We start from the raw sequence: 6000 nt of genomic DNA on the forward strand, positions 1-6000 counted from the left end.
GAAGAGGGTTGCGATATTTGGAAGTTCAATCTTATAGGTCGTCTGGATTTCAAGGGTATTAATTTTCAAGATGTGAAGAATAGTTTTGAGAAGCAATGGAAGCTAGGTCAGGGCCGTGTACAATTCATACCTATGAATAGAGGGTTTTATATCATCAAGTTGCAATCAATGGAAGACCGAGACAAGATTCTTAATGTTGAGGCGTGGATGTTTGAACAACAAAAGCTTAACCTAATGGAATGGTTCCCTGGTTTTGATGCGGACAAACACAATACTTCTCATGCTACGGTATGGGTTAAGTTCCCTGGTTTTCCTGTTGAATATTGGATTGAGAAGACTGTACTGGCGTTTGGTAAATCCCTTGGTACTCCAGTTGTGGTTGATAAACGCACATTAGATCATGAATATGGTTATTACGCTTCAGTTCTCATAGATATTAACTTTGCTGAGCTTGACACTGATGGTATTCATATTATGGTTGGGGGTCGTGATTTCTGGCAACCAATTGAGATACAAAAAAGACCTAAATTCTGCATTAAGTGTAAGATAATTGGTCATGTTGATTCGGAATGTAGAATGAAGCATAAGAATTCAGCTGGTAATGCGTTGTAGCAAGCTTCAGCGTCAATACAGCAGGGTAACAATTCGATCACTCAAGAAGCGCGCGGTAATATGTTGCTAGTGCTGGGAACGATTGGCAAGAGCCCAGACGTAGGAAAGGAAAGACAGCTCCTGTCATTCCAATTGTGCCTGAGTTACCTAATGGAAACCAAGTTACTTTGGGTAATGGACAACAAGATAATGTAAATAATGTCCCTAATGGGTAATGGACAACAAGATAATGTAGATAATGTAAATAATGTCCCTAATGGTAATGGACAACAAGGTAATGGACAACAAGATAATGTAAGTTACGTTTGCATGGCCAGCATGCAAACGTTAACTATATTCAATTATGGCTTGAGAAAGGTGAACTGGTATCGGGGAGTGTTCAAATAGCTGTAGCAAAACAGATACAAGATGAGTTATCCAAGTTTGAAGCTATCTTTCGCTCTGCCTTTGTTGAATTGGCAAGAACTAGACAAAGAGCAGAGGCGCAAATAGTTTTAGCTACTGGTGCTACGGAGGGTATGCCTAGTTTTAAGTCAACATTGAATTCGGAAGCGAGGGAGAGTAGGAATTCAATTGTTGATAGGACTGCTGCTAACTTATCTGACACTCCTTTAACCGATGACATGTTTGTTCGAGAAAGAATTGTTTCGCCAAATCAGTTTGAGGCTTTGAATGCCGAACTTGGTTTGAATGAGGACAACTCGGTTGATTCTGGTGTTCATGCAAGTTTACAAGTTGGGTCAACACCTTTGTTTGATCAACATTCTGGAATGTGGACTTCTAGGACACCAGTTGTTTTAGCTCGTAGTTCTGGAGATTCTCGGACTGGTGGAAATTCAGCATCGATTGTTAGTACTTTTGGTGGTTCTAAGACTTCTGGAAATTCAACTTTGATTGACAGTACCAATAAAATTGCTGCAGGTTCTAGGCTTAAACCTGAAAATGGAGGGAAAAAGTTTGATTCTAATAGGTTGGCGCAGAGAGTTAAGATAAATAACACTCCCAAGGTTGTTTCCCAATGAGAGTTCTCTTTTGGAACATAAATGGGATTGTGCGTGATGAGGCACAAGCTAAACTTAGAGAATTAGTTAAGGATTATTCATAACTCTACAGATACGTGTATTGGTAATCTGTGGGTGATGTGGTCTTTGGGTATTGATGATCCGGTGGTGGTGAATTGTTCCAAACAGGCTATTACCATTGGTGTGGATGGTGTTCATATTTCTCTTATGCATGCTAGTTCAGTGCAAACTACTAGGAGAAATCTGTGGAGATAGTTAGATATGGGAGCACTTCAGTTGCCATGGTTGGCAATTGGGGACTTTAATTATGTGCTGCATAACGATGAGAAAAATGGTGGTGCGACTCCGAGAACGGAAGTGGTGAATGAATTTAGTGATTGGTTGGATGACAATGGCCTTTTTTAAGCGGAATCCTCGGGTTGCAAGTTTACTTGGTCTAACAGGCAATCTGGAGTTCATAGAATTATTAGTAGGCTTGACAGGGCAGTGATTAATGAGTTTTGGTTGAATCGTTTTGAGAATTGGCGGTGTAAATCTCTTCCAAGGGAAGTTTATGATCATTCTCCTCTTATTGGTTTTCCATTTGTTAACACGAGACCAAGAAGAGCGCCTTTTCGAGTTCAAAAAATGTGGTTTGTGCATCTCGATTTTATGCGTATGGTTGAAGATAGTTGGAAGGAACCTATTATGGGTTCACCAGCCTTTATATATCCTCAAAAATTAAAGCGTCTTAAAATTGAAATGAAGTTGTGGAATCAAGAAGTTTTTGGTAATGTTAATGTTAGGCTGAAACATGCTCAGCTTAGACTTGAAAGTTCAATGCGTTTATCGGATGAAGACCCTTCGGATGCGGACAAATTGAAATCGATGAGAAGTGTGGCAGTGGAAGTTAATGATATTAGAATTCAACAAGTCATTATGTTGAAGCAAAAATCCAAAAATCAGTGGTTAGTTGAAGGGGCTAGTAATTCTACTTTCTTTCATAATTCTATTCGTATTCGTAGGAGTAGTAATACTATTTTGGAATTGGTGGATGCTAATGGGTTAACGGTGACTGATTGCAATCAGATTCGTAACCTTATTGTTGATTATTATGAGGCAAAGTTTAATGGTGATGATTCAGTTCCAGTTGAAGCTCTTTTTAATATTGATCATAGTAGTATTTCTCTTGAGGAAAGTGCTAGAATAGATCAGTTGCCCTCAATTGATGAGATTCATGCAGCGGTTTTTGATTTGGGTGCGGATAGTGCGCCAGGGCCGGATAGGTTTGCTGGTTTTTTCTATAGGCATTGTTGGGAGATTATCCGGGAGGATTTGGTTAATGCTATTATGTTTTGTTGGTCTAATAGATTCATTCCTCACGGCGTGAATTATAGTCTTATCATGCTTCTACCTAAAGAGAGAGGTGCTAATACTCTTCGTAACTTTAGGCCGACTGGTCTTAGTAATTTCTTTTTTAAGATTTTTACTAAGATTTTAGCTACGAGGCTTGATAGTGTTTTGGATAACTTGATTTCTGAGGAACAAGTGGCATTTATGAAAGGGAAAAATATCCATGAAAATATTATTCTAGCTTCATATATGGTGAATGAAACACAGATTAAGCGGAAAGATGGTAATGTTGGGTTAAAACTTGATATAACTCAGGCATTTGACGCAGTTAGTTGGACTTTCATCTTGGAGGTGTTTCGAAGATATGGTTTTTCTGAGAGTTGGTGTGACTGGATTCTCCAAATTCTCAAGTCTGCTAGAATTTCGATTCTCGTCAATGGTAGCCCGAAAGGTTTCTTCAGTATTGATAGAGGGCTTCGTCAGGGTGACCCTTTGTAGACTCTTATTTTTGTGTTGATTGAGGATGTTTTAAGCAGAAATATCCCGAAACTCTTTCGTGAGGGAAAGATGACTCATATGGTTAATAGAAAAGGTATTGCTCCTACCCATCTCTTTTTTGCTGATGACATTATGATTTTCTGTAAAGGGAACATGAAGAGTTTGAGAAATCTGGTGGATTTGTTGGGTTTATATCAATGTGCTTCGGGTCAAACAGTAAGTCGAGAGAAGAGTAAACTATATTTTGGTGGTGGTTCTTTGAATAGGAGAGCTACTATTTCTGCTTTTCTGGGGATGCCTATTGCTATTTTTCCAGATATGTATTTAGGGGTTAAGGTTATGCCTGAAGCCATTAAATATCATCATGTAGCCAATGTGGTTGAGAAGATCAAAGAACAACTTGCAGGTTGGAAGGGAAAGATGCTTTCTTTTCAAGACAGAGTAGTGTTTGTAAAATCTGTGTTAGCTAGTTATTCGACTCATAATATGGCTGTTTATAAGTGGCCAAGAAAATTTATTCATGAGTGTGAAGTTGCAGTTCAGAAATTTTTATGGTCTGGTGATTCAAAAGTGAGTAGGTCTTTTGTTGTGGCTTATGACAAGATTTGTGCTCCTTATGAGGAAGGTGGTTTGGGTATAACTCAATTAAGTGTTACGAATAGAGCGCTTCTTATGGGTCTTTGGTGGAAAATACGTAACTCTAATAAGGTTTGGGCTCGTTTTCTTCGAGCCAAATTTTTCATGAGGAATGCTAAGTTGGTTCAATATGTGAAATCTTCTATTCTTCCAGGTATTAAATGGGTTTACTCTTTGGTGGAGGATAATTCTAAGGTTTTAATTAGTGATGGCCGTAATACTTCTCTTTACTATGATGTATGGTTGGGGGATGTAGCTATTGCTGATTTACTTGAAGATTATGCTTTGGATTGTGCTATTTTGGTAGGTGATATGCTGAATGAAGGAGGCTGGAATTTGAGTGAAGAATGTCGGAATAATTTTCTAGCTGCTGGTTTCATTGAAGAGGATTTGCCTAGGACTTCGAATGGTGTTGGTCGCAGGTTTGGAAGCCCAATTATACAGGTAGTTTTACTGTCAGTTTTGCGAAATCCTTAATTCACAAGAAGTATGCTAAGATGGTAGGAGAAAATTTGTTATGGAGGCCGATTGTGCACCCTGCCTTGGCTGCGAGGAACTGGAAAATACTAAGAGGAGCTTGTGCTACGCTTGACAAGGTTAAAAGTCGATTTAAAATCCAGGTTGTGAATAAATGATGTTTGTGTAATAGGGAGGAAGAAATGTTAGATCATTTGATATGGCATTGCGATTTTTCTATCAAGGCGTGAAGCTGGTTATATGATATTTTTGGAATGCATTCTCATCTAAATCTGTGTACTACCTACAAAGCTGCAATTTTTTTTTTGGTAAGTCCAAAAAGAATTAAAGAATAGAAAAAATACAAAACAGAGTATGTAGCAAGAAAAGAGGTCAAGAATTCCATCTCGGAGGAGGAAAGTTTAGCCATGGACAGAATTCCATCTTCTGAGGAGATTAAACAAGCAGTTTTTGATCTAGGGGCAGACAGTGCTCCAGGGCCGGATGGGTTTTCTGGATGGATACTACTGGGATATTATTCAAGATGACTTATTAAGAGCCGTTATTTATTGCTGGAATTCTGGTCATATCCAAAATGGGGTAAATTCTAGCCTAATTGTCTTGATTCCCAAGGTAAGAGGTGCTAATTCTCTTCGTAATTTTCGTCCTATTGGTCTCAGTAATTTTTTCTTCAAAATCTTTACTAAGATCTTAGCTACTAGACTGGGGAGCGTTTTAGATAAACTTGTTTCTGAAGAACAGGTGGCTTTCATGAAAGGGCGTAACATCCATGAAAACATTAGTCTTGCTTCTGAATTGATTAATGAGCTTCATATCAATCGTAAGGATGGTAATTTGGGCCTTAAGCTTGATATTTCACAAGCTTTTGACACGGTCAGTTGGTCTTTTGTCTTGGAGGTTTTTCGTAGGTATGGTTTCTCGGAGCATTGGTGCACTTGGATTTCTCATATCTTCAATTCTGCTAGAATCTCTATTCTCTTGAATGGCAGTCCGGAGGGTTTTTTCAAGATAAATAGAGGTTTACGTCAGGGAGATCCTCTTTCTCCCTTGATCTTTGTTTTGATGGAGGATGTCCTTAGCAGAAATATCACAAAGCTTTTTGCAGAGAAGAGGATGTCTTACATGGTAACTAGAGGTGGTATTTCTCCTACTCATCTCTTTTTTGCTGATGATATTATGATTTTCTGTAAAGGAAATTTGCGGAGCATTAATAATCTGGTGGATCTGTTGGTTAACTATCAGTGTGCTTCGGGTCAATCTGTTTGTCGCCAAAAGAGTAAAATTTATTATGGTGGTGATTCGTTGAGTAGACGTAATTATCTTGTTGATTATTTGGGTATGAGTGTAGCTACTTTCCCTGATCGTTATTTGGGTGTTCAAATAATGCCTGGTGCTGTGAGGTATCATCATATTGCTAATGTGG

This window comes from Papaver somniferum, chromosome 7, assembly GCF_003573695.1.
Source record: "Papaver somniferum cultivar HN1 chromosome 7, ASM357369v1, whole genome shotgun sequence".
NCBI lineage: Eukaryota > Viridiplantae > Streptophyta > Magnoliopsida > Ranunculales > Papaveraceae > Papaver > Papaver somniferum.